Source organism: Triticum aestivum, chromosome 6B, assembly GCF_018294505.1.
Source record: "Triticum aestivum cultivar Chinese Spring chromosome 6B, IWGSC CS RefSeq v2.1, whole genome shotgun sequence".
NCBI lineage: Eukaryota > Viridiplantae > Streptophyta > Magnoliopsida > Poales > Poaceae > Triticum > Triticum aestivum.
Genome location: NC_057810.1, coordinates 607,686,800 through 607,701,443, shown reverse-complemented (window position 1 = coordinate 607,701,443; position 14,644 = coordinate 607,686,800).

Sequence of the window (14,644 nt, the reverse complement as noted above, 5' to 3'; positions counted from 1 at the left end):
GCAATGAGCCGCGTCCGACCGGGCCAACTGCCGCTGGCGGCGATCAAGCCGAGACTGCCCAGCCGACTCCCCCGGCGCCTGACACCGCCATCTCCTCTGACCCTCCGAACCCGTCTGCTGCTCCTTAGGCTGCCTTCTGGCTTTATTTATCTGTTCTAGAAAGTCTTTGATGAACTTGTTAATTTGCACAATTCCACCCGCGGGGTGTATTTTAAACTTCTGTTTGAAGATTCGGCCAATGGGCCTATGCTTACGTAAATATTGATCCGAGTTCTATCTTTACTTGCTCATTGCTCCTTTGGCTTTTTCCTTTGCCGCTTTCCCCTAGTTGCCGCTTTGCCAGCCGGCAAACCGCTCTGCGGACTGCCGCTGGGCCAAATGCCTGGCTATTTTGGGGAAAGCAAGTACTTGCCTTTCTTTGGAGTTTATTTAACAAGTTGGATAGAAAAGCAGTAAGCCGAATATTCGCGAGTCGGCTTGTAAAAAAGGGGGCTGGAAACCGGCTTAGGCTATGTTGATGTTTTGGGTCCTTAGCCACTTTTCGTGTGGACGCCCATTCATCCTTACTCCTGCCCACCAAACAGTCACTCTGCGAGCTGCGGCTTCTGGCAGGAGACGGCTTAGGCCCCGCACACTACTTGTCCGACTTCAGGAAACATTTCATAGCGCCAGGCGGCGAGTCCTCGGGCCGACTAGTCGAACCCGGCGCCAAGCGGCATAGCGAAAAGTAGCATACTTGAAGGCATAATTCTTATCATATAGATAATCAAAAGGGGGCAGTCCCCGAGCTCGTCTCGGGGGGCCCGAAGTCTCGGTACTTTAATACAAAGGGGTAGTGTGATACATACTGAATCAACTGTAAAATCTTCGAAGGAGGTTTGCATTCCATGGTCGTTCCGAATCTTTGCCGGAGTCGTCTCTCTTGCGTGCTCGGGGCTTCTGGGCATCAATCAGGTAGTAGGAGCCATTTCCCAACACCTTGCTGATGATAAAGGGGCCTTCCCAAGGTGCCGACAGCTTGTGCTGGCCGGCTGTCCGCTGGATTAGTCGGAGCACAAGGTCGCCCTCTTGAAAAGATCTTGGCTTGACCTTCCTGTTGTAGTATCGGCGCAGGCTCTGCTGGTAGATGCCGGACCGACTGAGTGCCAACAGCCGGCCCTCTTCCAGCAGATCGACACCGTCTTGACGTGCTTCTTCTGCTTCCTCCTCGGTGTACATGGTGACTCGCGGGGAGTCAAATTCTATGTCCGTCGGGATGACGACTTCAGCACCGTAGACGAGGAAGAAAGGCGTGAAGCCGGTTGACTTGTTTGGAGTCGTGCGCAGACTCTAGAGGACGGCTGGCAGCTCCTCGAGCCAACAGCCGGCCGAGCGCTCCAGTGGTTCAACCAGGCGGGGCTTGATGCCAGATAGGATGAGGCCGTTTGCTCGCTCTACCTGGCCATTTGACTGCGGATGGGCGACGGACGCTAAGTCCAGTCGGATGCCCCGTGTAGCGCAGAAACGGGCCAAGGCTCATTTGGCAAAATTTGTGCCATTGTCGGTGATGATGCTATGTGGTATGCCGTACCGAGTCGTAATGTCGGCGATGAAGGTTACTGCAGTCGGACCATTCAATTTCTTGATGAGTTTTTCTTCAATCCACTTGGTGAACTTGTCCACTGCGACAAGTAGGTGAGTTAGGCCGCCTCGTGCCGTCTTGAATGGTCCCACCATGTCCAGGCCCCAAACCGCAAAGGGCCAGGCGATGGGAATGGTCTTGAGCGCCGAAGCTGGCTGGAGCGGCTTGGATCGGAACATCTGGCACCCTTTGCAGTTTTGGACTAATTCTTTGGCCTCTTCCAGGGCAGTCGGCCAGAAGAATCCGTGTCGGAAGGCTTTGGCGACGAGTGCCCTTGAAGCCGCATGATGGCCACACTCGCCTTCATGGATGTCTCTGAGAATTGCCTGGCCTTGTTCTGCCTCGACACAACGTTGGTAGACACCAGCGACACTGCACCTGACCAGCTCTCTGTTGACTATGGTATAGGCTGCCGCTCGGTGTTGCACTTGCCGAGCCAGGATTTCATCAGCTGGCAGCTCTCTGTTTACTAGGAACTAGAGGATGGGCTGGGCCCATGAGGGTGCTGCTACTTCTTTGATTGCCACTATTGCAACTTGGACAAGGGTGGCTGGGCTGGGAGGCGGCGGGCTGGGATCCGCGGCCGCTTGCTGGGTCGATGAAGTCCTCGAGACGACTGGAGCAGTCCCCGGGCCGAGTTCTGGAGTCTTCAGGCTGACTGTCGCAGTCCTCGGGCCGGGTTCTGAAGTCCCCGGGCCGGCTTTGACTACGGTATTTTTGGAGCCGTCTGCTGGTGCTCTTGAGTCGGATCCGACTTCTTCGGGGGGAGCTGGCACAAAAATGGAGTCTGATTCTGACAAAGGCTTGATAGATGGTTTGAGGAGGCGCTGAAGGGCGACGCTAGATGGCATTGCTTGACGGGTGGTGCCGACTCGTGCCAGGGCGTCCGCTTGGTCATTGTCATTTCTTGGAATGTGAAGGAATTCACACCCCTCGAAATATTCGCTGAGTTGCTGCACAAGGAAGCGGTAGCTCGCCATGTTTGCATCTTTGGCGTCCCAGTCGCCAGATGACTGCTGGACCACCAAATTGGAGTCGCCGTAGCACAAGATCCAGCGGATGCCGAGTTCTTTGGCGAGCCGGAGCCCGTGAACGAGCGCCTCATATTCGGCAACGTTGTTGGAGGCGGCAAAGTGGATCTGCAGTGCGTACTTGAGCTTGTCGCCTTTGGGGGAGGTGAGGACGACGCCAGCGCCCAGGCTGGTGCGCATCTTGGAGCCATCGAAATGCATTCGCCAATGGGTGGAGTCAGGTGCTGGCGGCAGGTACTGGGTCTCAGCCCAGTCGACAAGGAAGTCGGCCAGTGCTTGTGACTTGATGGCGGTGCGGGGCTGGTAGTAGATGGTGTAGGGAGCCAAATCTATGGCCCACTTGGCTACTCGGCCTGAAGCATCACGGCTTCCGATGATCTTGGCCAGTGGAGCGGTGCAAACCATAGTGATTGGATGTTCTTGAAAGTAAGGCTTCAACTTCTTGGCGGCGAAATGCACGCCGTAGCACATCTTCTGGTAGTGGGGGTAGTTCTGCTTGGAGGTCGACAGTACCTCGCTCAGGTAATATACCGGTCTCTGGACAGGGAGCGCCTTGCCTTCCTCCTTTCGTTCGACTACGATAACTGTGCTGACTACCCGGCTGGTGGCGGCAATGTATAGGAGCATAGGCTCTTTGGGAGTCGGAGCCGCCAGCACAGGAGGAGTCGTCAACATCTTCTTCAACTCGAGAAATGCTTCATCCGCCTTGTGGTTCCACTCAAAAAAGGTGGTCTTCTTCATCAGTTGGTACAAAGGGAGAGACTTCTCGCCCAGCCGACTGATGAATCGGCTGATGGAAGCCAGACAGCCGGTGAACTTCTGCACATCTAACAGTCGGCGGGGGACTTCCATTCTCTCGATGGCTTTGATCTTCACAGGGTTGCACTCTATGCCGCGTTCAGAGACCAAGAAGCCAAGGAGCTGGCCATCTGGCACTCCGAAGACGCACTTCTCCAGATTGAGCTTGATCTGGAATCGACGTAGATTCTCAAAGGTTTCTTGGAGATCTTCCAACAATGTTCCCCGCTTTTCCGTCTTCACTACCACATCATCCACGTAGACGTGGGCATTTCTGCCGAGTTGCTTGAGGAGACACTTCTGCATGCAACGCTGAAAGGTGGCGCCGGCATTCCTCAAGCCGAACGTCATAGTCAGGTAGTAGAAGGCTCCAAACGGCATGATGAAGGCAGTCTTCAGTCTGTCTGCTGGGTTCAACTTGATCTGGTGATATCCTGAATATGCATCTAAGAAGCTCAATAGCTCGCATCCGGCTGTGGAGTCTACCACCTGGTCAATTCTTGGCAGAGCAAATGGATCTTTGGGGCAAGCTTTGTTGAGGCTTGTGTAGTCGATACACATCCCCCACTGCTTGTTCTTCTTCAACACTAGGACCGGGTTCGCCAGCCATTCTGGAAAGAACACCTCCATAATGAAGCCGACCGCTAGGAGTCGGGCTATCTCTTCTCCAACAACCCTTCTTTTATCTTCTGACAGGCGGCGCAAGGGCTGCCTGACGGGCTTCACATCAGATCGGACATATAACTTGTGCTCGGCGAATTCCGTCGGTACACTGGCATGTCTTTAGGGGACCATGCAAAGATGTCTCGATTCTCACAGAGGAAATCGACGAGCTCGCCTTCCTATTTACTGTCTAGGTTTGCACCTATGACAGCGTGCCTCTCCGGGTGCTCTGGGTCCAAAGGTATCCTCTTTGTTTCCTCAGCCGGCTTGAACGAACCCTCCGCTTCTGACTCCTTGGGGTCGGGCGACATCTCTGGCTGCTTGCCGGCCATCGCCACAACCCGATCAAGGACTCGGCCAGCCGACTACTCTCGGTCGCGCAAGCGGACGACTTCCTGTAGTCGCCAGCCACGGTCAGAATCCCCTTCGAGCTCGGCATCTTCATCTTGAGGTAGGCGTAGTGGGGGACCGCCATGAATTTGGCTAAAGCTGGTCGGCCAAGCAACGCTTGGTATGGGCTTTCAAGGTCCACTACTTAAAACCAGACTGGCTCTCGGTGAAAATTATCTTTGTCCCCGAAGAGGACGTCTATCTGGATCTTGCCGATTGGGGAGCAGGAAAGGCCAGGTACAATGCCGTGGAAAACAGTTCGGCTGCTTTGAAGTTGTTTCTGCTTGATTCCTAATTTCTCCATGGTATCCTTGTACAGGATGTTGATGCTGCTGCCTCCGTCTATCAACACTCGCGAGAAGCGAGCGGCCCGCCTATCAGTGGCCAAGGTAGCACTCAGGACCAAGGCGTAGGAGCCTGGATTCGGCATCACCTCTGGGTGGTCAGCTCTGCTCCAACTGATAGGCTTCTCGAACCAATGCATAAACTCCGGAGTATCTGATGCTACTGCATTTACTTCTTGCTGCTGCAACCGTCTGCTGCGTCGATCATCAGCCATACTGGTGAACACCACATAAGCTCCATGCTCTTCGGGGTATTCATCTTGTACGGCGCCGACTGGCCTGGCCGTCGGCTGCTGGGGCGACTGTGGAGGCGGCGGCCCAGCAGGCGATGGAGGAAGGAGGCCGTCTCCCTTGGCGATTCTGGTGAGCCAGTGGCATTTCCGGGTGGTATGGTTTGATGGCTTCGCGCCGCTGTGAAATTTGCAGGGACCATCCAGAGTCCGCTCGTAAGAGAAGGCCGGCAACCAGTTGCACTTGCCGCCTTTCTGCCGCTTCGCCGGAGGCTGCCCCTCAGGCTATTGGTCTTCGACTGTCGCGACCTGCCGACTGCTGGAAGTCGGCTGCGGGGCCTTGCGCTTGTGATCATTCTGCTGCTGTCACCGACTGGTATCTCCAGCCAGAGTTCTGGGAGCTTGGGGGGCCACTTTGCCAGTTGCACTAACTTGAATCTCTGTCTTCATGGAAGAGTCGGCGGTGGTGTATTTGTTCGCAATGACCAGCAACTCGTCAAGGGTCTCGGGCTCGTCGCAGAGGAGCCGATGCTTGAGGAGGGTGCCTTCTCTGCACCCGGCGGTGAAGTACTCGATAGCCTGCACCTCGTGCACGCTCTCGCAGGAGTTCCGAAGCTCGCCCCATCGCGTGAGGTAGTCGCGTGTCGACTCGTCTTGGCCTTGCACGCACAAGGAGAGTTGTCGTGGCTTGGGGGGACGCTTGTACGTGCTGGTGAAGTTGCGGATGAAAGCCTCGGTGAAGTCGACCCAACTGTTGATGCTGCGGGGCTTCAAACTGTTCAACCATGTCCGGGCCGTGCCCTGGAGCATTAGCGGAACGTACTTCGCGGCAACACGCTTGTTGCCGTTCGCTATGTTGACGGCTGTGGAGTAGTCAACTAGCCAATCTTCCGGTTTCACAAAGCCGGTGTACTTGGGTGTGTCTCGGGGGAGCGTGAACCCTTTGGGGAAGGGCTCATCTCGGATGCGGGGCCCAAAGCAGGGTGGACCCAGCTCGTCTTCGTCTTCCAGCGCCAGGGATCGGTGGAGTCGGTCGATCCGGTGGCGAGCGTCGTTCTCTCCGACTCCCTCTCGACGGCCGAGGCGGTCGCCGAGAGTCGGATGCTCGATAGGCGGTGTGGAGACTCGTCTTTCCCTTTGTGGTGGGGGAGGCAGGTAGTCGCCCTGCCTCTCCACGGCTCTTGGGCGGCCATCTTGGTCGCGCTCGATGGTGATGCGAGTCCGACTGTGGCTGACAGCCGGATCCTTCTCTTTTCTTTCGCGAACTCCGCCAGTCAGTGTCCGAGACGTCGCACCTTGATCTCGACGGGGAGGTAAGTCGTCATTTTGTCGCTGCGGCGCCTCCGTGCGGCAGCCAACTTTGTTCTGTGCGGCAGCCGCTTTGAGGAGTCGCTAGACTCGCTCGGTCATTAGGCGGCGCTCTTCGCCTTCGAAGTTGTCTAGCTCGTTTGCTGCCGCCTGGGCGGCACGTATGTTCTCCACATGCGTGGCATGTACGGGGCGATCGGCCCCGAACAGGTTGGCGACGGCCGTGCCGTGTTGTCGGACCGCGCCTAGGCGGCTAGGCCCAGTCGGCGCTGGCGAGCCGCCCACAGCGCGATCTATCTCATGTTGGTAGGCCTCCGACAGGCATCTCATGCTTGCCAGCTTCTTCGCGCCTTCGACAAGCTAAAGGCGGCGTGCCTCCAGCATCTCGGCGTCAGCATCCTCTAGAATGGGCGCCGTCAGGTCTCGCAGAGCCGCGTCGAGCGGGTCATGAGCTCCTTCACCGGAGCGCTCGCCATGACTGATGAGGAGCACTTCCATGATGGCGCTTCCGCCGCTCGCCTCGCGAGGGAGCGGCTCGTCGTAGATCACCATGTTGGAGGGGAACGTGTCGAGCGACACGCCGTCGGAGTCGACCAGCATCGGGTCGGTGGAGCCTACGGACTCCAAGTCCACGGCAGGCTCGCCGGCGACATGGAGATGGTCGAGGAGACCGCGAGGAGGCTTTCGCGGCCGCCCGTGCCTGCATCAGATGCAGGCTCGTCGGAGATGCTAACCTCGCCGAGAAGGTCAGCGAGGCAGCTCACCACGCAGGCGTCATCGGCGCTTTGCAGCGCATCAAGGCAAGCGCCATCGGGCGTGCCGGGCTGGCTACGCTCGCGGGGAAGGAAAAGGGTTCCCGTCCAAAGCAGGTCTCCGGACGACGGTGCACCTCGCCCCACGGTGGGCGCCAAATGTTGGGGGTTGGGTGCGACATATGCCAAAGGATGGCTTATCATGGTGGGAGCGAGTAGAACGTCGCCGGTGCCAGGAAACGGGATTAGGCGAAGGCATGCACGCCGGCGAATCTTACCCAGCTTCGGGGCTCTCCGGGGAGATAACACCTCTACTGCTGCTCTGCGGGGTCTCCGCATGATCACTAAGGCGTAGTGACTACAAGGTTGCTCCTAGAGCTGTATTCTGGAGGTAGAAGGAGGCAAGGCTAGCCCTCTTCTTCCTATATAATCGGGTCTAAGGCTAATGGAAGCGAACCCTTTGCATGGGTGCCCCGGGGGGGTTTATATAGGCCTACCCCCCGGGGGTACAATGGTAATCCGGCTGAGCACGGGTCCTAGCCGTTTGTCTCGCAGGCCGCCATCTTCTCCGCCGACTGATGGGGCCCGCTGACTCGCAGGCCCCGCCGGTGAGTCCGGCACTATAGCCGTGCTTCTGATGAAGCAGGCTTGGTCATTGGGTCGTGGCAACAGTGCCGCCGTCTATCGGGCGTTCACTGTCGTTACTCCCCATCTTGTCTGGTTAATGGCACGTGGGACCCGTGGGAGAGGCTGGCCGACTCCGAGGAGCCGACTCCCACGGGGCCGCCTTCGGGGCGTATCCGCCGTCTTCTATGCTCTCACTAACTGGCGGGTCCACCGTCTCTGAGCCATATAGGTAGGCCATCATGGCCATAGTGCGCCGCGCACTGTGGCTGAGGTCAGGTCTGGCATGGCTACAACGCCGGGCCATGCCGGAGATCTCCTGCGGTACAACACACTGTAGCCATGTCGGCTCCTCGCAAGCAGGAGGTGACGGCCACGCCGTGGTTGTACCCGCCTCATCTATCGCGAAGAGTGTAGAGTCGTGGGCCGACTCTTCATAGCCGGCTCCTCCGGAAGTCGCCGGCCATGGGTCGGCCCGTCTGGGAGTCGTCATCTAAGACTCGGCTCATCTGGGAGTCGTCATCTGAGACTCGGTTTATCTGGGAGTCGTCATCTGAGACTCGGTTTATCTGGGAGTCGTCATCTGAGACTCGGTTTATCTGGGAGTCGTTATCTGAGACTCGGCTTATCTGGGAGTCGTCATCTGAGACTCGGCTTATCTGGGAGTCGTCATCTGAGACTCGGCTTATCTGGGAGTCGTTATCTGAGACTCGGTTTATCTGGGAGTCGTCATCTGAGACTCGGCTTATCTGGGAGTCGTCATCTGAGACTCGGTTTATCTGAGAGTCGTCATCTGAGACTCAGCTCATCTGGAAGTCGTCATCTGAGACTCGGCTCATCTGGGAGTCGTCATTTGAGACTCGGCTATGAGGGGCGCGGCTTGCCCCGATGTCTTGAAAGGTTCTGGGGCTCGGGTCAGCCTACCTGTGGCCCATTACTCCGACAACTATTTTTCTGGAGAGAAGCCACTAGTGAAACCTACGGCCCCCGGGTCTCTTTTCATCATATTTGCCTTTGTGATATATTTTCTCTTGCATTTATTTTCAGATCTATTAAACCAAAAATACAAAAATACCTTACTGAAGTTTATTTGTTCCGCGATCTATTTATCCTATCTACCACTTTTTACCTCACGTTATTTGCCTACTTGAGGCGCCGTACCCGAAAGGGATTGCCAACCCCTTTAACATGCCGGGTTGCGAGTATTTGTTATTTGTGTGCGAGTGATGTTTACGTGGTGTGAGAAGGTTCTCCTACTGGTTCGATAACCTTGTTCTCATCACTGAGGTAAATACCTACCGTCGCTATACTACATCATCCCTTCCTCTTTGGGGAAAATACCAATGTAGTTCTACAAACATCAATGTGTTGTCATTTCATGAACGGGATCACATCATTAGAGAATGATGTGATGGACAAGACCGATCCATTAGCTTAGCATAATGATTGTTAAGTTTTATTGCTATTGCTTTCTTCATGACTTATACATGTTCCTATGACTATGAGATTATGCAACTCCCGAATAGCGGAGGAACACCTTGTGTTCTATGAAACTCACAATGTAACTGGGTGATTGTAAAGATGCTCTACAGGTGTCTCCGAAGGTGTTTGTTGGGTTGGCATAGATCGATAATAGGAATTTTCACTCTGTGTATCGGAGAGGTATCTCTGGGCCCTCTTGGTAATGCTTATCACTATAAGCCTTGCAAGCAATGTGACTAATGAGTTAGTTACGAGATGATGCATTATAGAACGAGTAAAGAGATTTAGCGGTAACGAGATTGAACTAGGTATGAAGATACCGACGATCAAATCTCGGGCAAGTATCATACCGATGACAAAGGGAACACCGTATGTTGTTGTGCGGTTTGACCGATAAAGATCTTCGTAGAATATGTAGGAGCCAATATGAGAATCCATGTTCTGCTATTGGTTATTGATCGGAGATGTGTCTCGATCATGTCTACATAGTTCACAAACTCGTCGGGTCCATACGCTTAACGTTTGATGACGATTTGTATTATGAGTTATGTGTTTTGGTGACCGAAGTTTGTTCGGAGTCCTGGATCAGAACACGGAAATGACAAGGAGTCTAGAAATGATCGAGAGGTGAAGATTCATATATTGGAAGGTTATATTCGGATATCGAAATGGTTCTGAGTGATTCGGATATTTTTCTGGAGTACCGAGGGGTTACCGGAACCCCCCGGGGAAGTTTTGGGCCAACATGGGCCTATGGGAGAGAGAGGGAAGCCTGCGGGGGGTGGCCGTGCACCCCCTCCTAGGGAGTCCGAATAGGACAAGGATGATGGGGCGGAGCCCCCCTTCCCCTTCTCTCTCCCTCTCCTTCCTATTCCCTCCGATGGAGAAAGGAAAGGGGGGCGAATCCTACTTGGACTAGGAGTCCAAGTAGGACTCCCCCCTTGGCGCACCCTTCCTGGACGCCGGCCTCTCTCCCCCTCCTTTATATACGTGGGCAGCGGGGCACCCCAAAGGCACATCAATTGTTCTCTTTGCCATGTGTGGTGCCCCCCTCCACAGTTTACTCCTCCGGTCATAGCGTTGTAGTGCTTAGGCGAAGCCCTGCGCTGATCACATCACCAACACGGTCACCATGCCATTGTGTTGACAGAACTCTACCTCGACCCTCTACTGGATCAATAGTTTGAGGGACGTCATCGAGCTGAACGTGTGCTGAACATGGAGGTGCCGTATGTTCGGTACTTGGATCAGTTGGATCATGAAGACGTTCGACTACATCAACCTCGTTAACCTAACGCTTCAACTTTTGGTCTACGAGGGTACATGGACACACTCTCCCCCTCTCGTTGATGTGCATCTCCTTGATAGATCTTGCGTGAGCATAGGAATTTTTTTGAAATTGCATGCTACGTTCCCCAAGACTTAATACACTAGATGCATGCTGGATAGCGGTCGATGTGTGGAGTAATAGTAGTAGATGCATGCAGGAGTCGGTATACTAATCTTGGACGTGATGCCTATATAATGATCATTGCCTGGATATCGTCATAATCATTTGAAGTTCTATCAATTTCGCAACAGTAAGTTGTTTACCCGCCGTATGCTATTTTTCTCGAGAGAAGCCACTAGTGAAATCTACGGCCCCCGGGTAACCTCATCATATATTTTCAGATCTATTTGGCTATTTGCCTTGTTATTTATTTGCCACTTTTATTTTCAGATCTATATTATCAAAAACCCAAAAATACCTCGCTGAATTTTATTTGCTTTTATTTGCATCTATCAAACTACTACAATTTTATCTCGTCAACTTGACAATTTCTGGCACCGTTACCCGAAAGGGATTGACAACCCCTTTAACACGTCGGGTTGCAAGTATTTGTTCTTTGTGTGCAGGTACCATTTACGTGGTGTTGCATGGTGCTCCTACTGGTTCAATAATCTTGGTCTCATTACTGAGGGAAATACCTACTGTTGTTGTGCTGCATCATCCCTTCCTCTTTGGGGAAATACTGACATAGTTCAAGCCAACATTAGTGATGACTAAGACCAAAGATTCCCCTCTATGGAGCCCCGAACGGGCTCCAGATCTGGCCTCGCAATGAACAACAGGAGGTGGTGGCGGCTCCATATCGTAAAACATGATGAAACTTCCTCTCTTATTTTTTCTCTCCAAAAATAGGTATTTATAGTGTTGGAATTAGGGTCCGTGGAGCCCCGAGGGCCCCAAAACCCACCAGGGTGCGCCTGGAGGGGTGGTGCACCCTGGTTTCTTGTGGTCAGCCAGGCCCCCCCCCTCCGGTGGTTCTTGGTTCCAATATTTTTTTATTTATTCTGAGATAATTCTCCAAAAAGTTTCGTCCAAATCCGAGAACTTCTATTTCTGCACAAAAACAACACCACGGTGGTTCTGCTGAAAACAATGTCAGTACGGGTTAGTTTCATTCAAATCATGCAAATTAGAGTCCAAAACAAGAGCAAAATGTTGGGGAACATAGTAATTTCAAAAAAAATCCTACACACATGCAAGATCATGGTGATGTATAGCAACGAGAGGGGAGAGTGTTGTCCACGTACCCTTGTAGACTGAAAGCGGAAGCGTTAGCACAACGCGGTTGATGTAGTTGTACGTCTTCACGATCCGACCGATCAAGTACCGAACGCACGGCACCTCCGAGTTCAGCACATGTTCAGCTCGATGACGTCCCTTGAACTCCGATCCAGCCGAGCTTTGAGGGAGAGTTCCGTCAGCACGACGGCGTGGTGACGATGATGATGTTCTACCGATGCAGGTGGATTATGGTGGAGGGGGCACCACACACGGCTAAGAGATCCAAGGGATCAATTGTTGTGTCTAGAGGTTCCTCCCTGCCCCCGTATATAAAGGATCAAGGGGGAGGGGGCGGCCGGCCAGGAGGAGGCGCGCCAGGGAGGAGTCCTACTCCCACCGGGAGTAGGACTCCCTTCTTTCCTAGTTGGAGTAGGAGGGGGAAGGAAGGGAGAGAGGAGATGAAGGAAAGGGGGGCGCCGCCCCCCTCATTGTCCTATTCGGACTGGGGGAGGGGGGGGGGAGGCCTGCCCTAGCCGCCCCTCCTCTTCTCCACTTAGGGCCCATGAGGCCCATTAACCCCCGGGGGGTTCCGGTAACCCCCGGTACTCTGGTATATGCTCGAAACCACCCGAAACTATTCCGGTGTCCGAACATAGTCATCCAATATATCAATCTTTACATCTCGACCATTTCGAGACTCCTCGTCATGTCCCCGATCTCATCCGGGACTCTGAACTACCTTAGGTACATCAAAACACATAACTCATGATATAAATCGTCACCGAACTTTAAGCGTGCGGACCCTACGGGTTCAAGAACTATGTAGACATGACCGATACATGTCTCTGTCAATAACCAATAGCTGAACCTGGATGCTCATATTGGTTCCCACATATTCTATGAAGATCTTTATCGGTCAAACCGCATAACAACATATGTTGTTCCCTTTGTCATCGGTATGTTATTTGCCCGAGATTCGATCGTAGGTATCTCAATACCTAGTTCAATCTCGTTACCAGCAAGTCTCTTTACTCGTTATGTAATGCATCATCCCGCAACTAACTCATTAGTCACATTGCTTGCAAGGCTTATAGTGATGTGCATTACCGAGTGGGCCCAGAGATACCTCTCCGACAATCAGAGTGACAAATCCTAATATCGAAATACGCCAAATCAACAAGTACCTTCAGAGACACCCGTAGAGCACCTTTATAATCACCCAGTTATGTTGTTACGTTTGGTAGCACACAAAGTGTTCCTCTAGTATTCGGGAGTTGCATAATCTCATAGTCATAGGAACATGTATAAGTCATGAAGAAAGCAATAACAACATACTAAACGATCATGTGCTAAGCTAACGGAATGGGTCAAGTCAATCACATCATTCTCCTAATGATATGATCCCGTTAATCAAATGACAACTCATGTCTATGGTTAGGAAACACAACCATCTTTGAGCAACGAGCTAGTCAAGTAGAGGCATACTAGTGACACTATGTTTGTCTATGTATTCACACATGTATTATGTTTCCGGTTAATACAATTCTAGCATGAATAATAAACATTTATCATGATAGAAGGAAATAAATAATAACTTTATTATTGCCTCTAGGGAATATTTCCTTCACAAAAGCGTTAGGAAAACTAGATACGAAGGAGACGTATCAAGATCACTGGGGCTCCTCCAAGTGCGGCTGCCACAGGCCACCCATGCTCCTCCACACAAGGGTGTCATGCAAACTGCATGTCTCCTCTTCGCGTGGTCGCCATCAATGCGCGTGGTGGAGGCGTTGTCCATCAGGCGGGGAGATGGTGGAGGGAGGCGGCGGCCAGACGTGCCGCGAGGGATGGGGCCGGCCCCGCTGATCTGCACTATAGCAGCTGGACGTGCCGCGATGGGGCAACGGCAGTGGGGCAGCAACTATGGCTAGCGAGCGGCGGCGGGAGAGCACAGGGAGAGCAGAGCGGTGGGAGGGGAAGGGATAATGTTGATAGAGAAAGTGAGGCATTCGCTATGGGTGGATCAGACAGCGAACGTTTTTCGTGACATGGCGCTCTAGCCTGCTTTAAGATTCGTAAAGAAAATCTAATGACAATAACAACGTTTGGACTAAAAACATCAAAAATCAAACGTTTGGTAGTTATTGATTCCATAAAATTAAAGGAAAGAAAAGAATCACTATTATGAGATTGAAGAAAAAAAATTAGAAACTCATTGTTCCTCTATGACTGCACTGCATAGTCCGACATGAGAGAAAGTACTCATTAAATAAATAGCCATGCCACACTTCATTTTTTTACGGATTAAGACCTGTGGACAGAGGTTGAATCATTAAATTGGAGGGAGGAGGGCCCCATCCCTAAAATTCAGGGGGAGATGAATTAGACACCAGCATGTCTTTCCATAGGACAACTTCTATAAACTTCGTCTGTAGCTAGAGCAAGTTCGCTAGGACTAGTCACAGTGGGGAGTAACTTAGTCTATATTACTACCTCTATAGTGGGAGTAACATATGTGTGGTGTCATGCAACACTTCATTTATTAGGTTGTAGACTCATCTTGTCTTGGTATGTGTGATGTTACTCATACTATGACTAACTAACTATGTTACCACATGCCTCTCTTTTTTCATTAATTACTTGTCACATCATTTTTTTGTCTATATATGTGTGATGTTATCACCTATGTTATGCTCATTGTGGGTAGTCTAAATGAATAGGCTGGTGTACACAACTACACAAGTAATTAAACCCATTAAGAGAGAAACAAGGGGCCAACGCTGGGCTATGTCAAGTGGTGCCCGCTTGTTGGTTGCGGTTGGAACATTTTTTTAGATGGAGATGATGCTT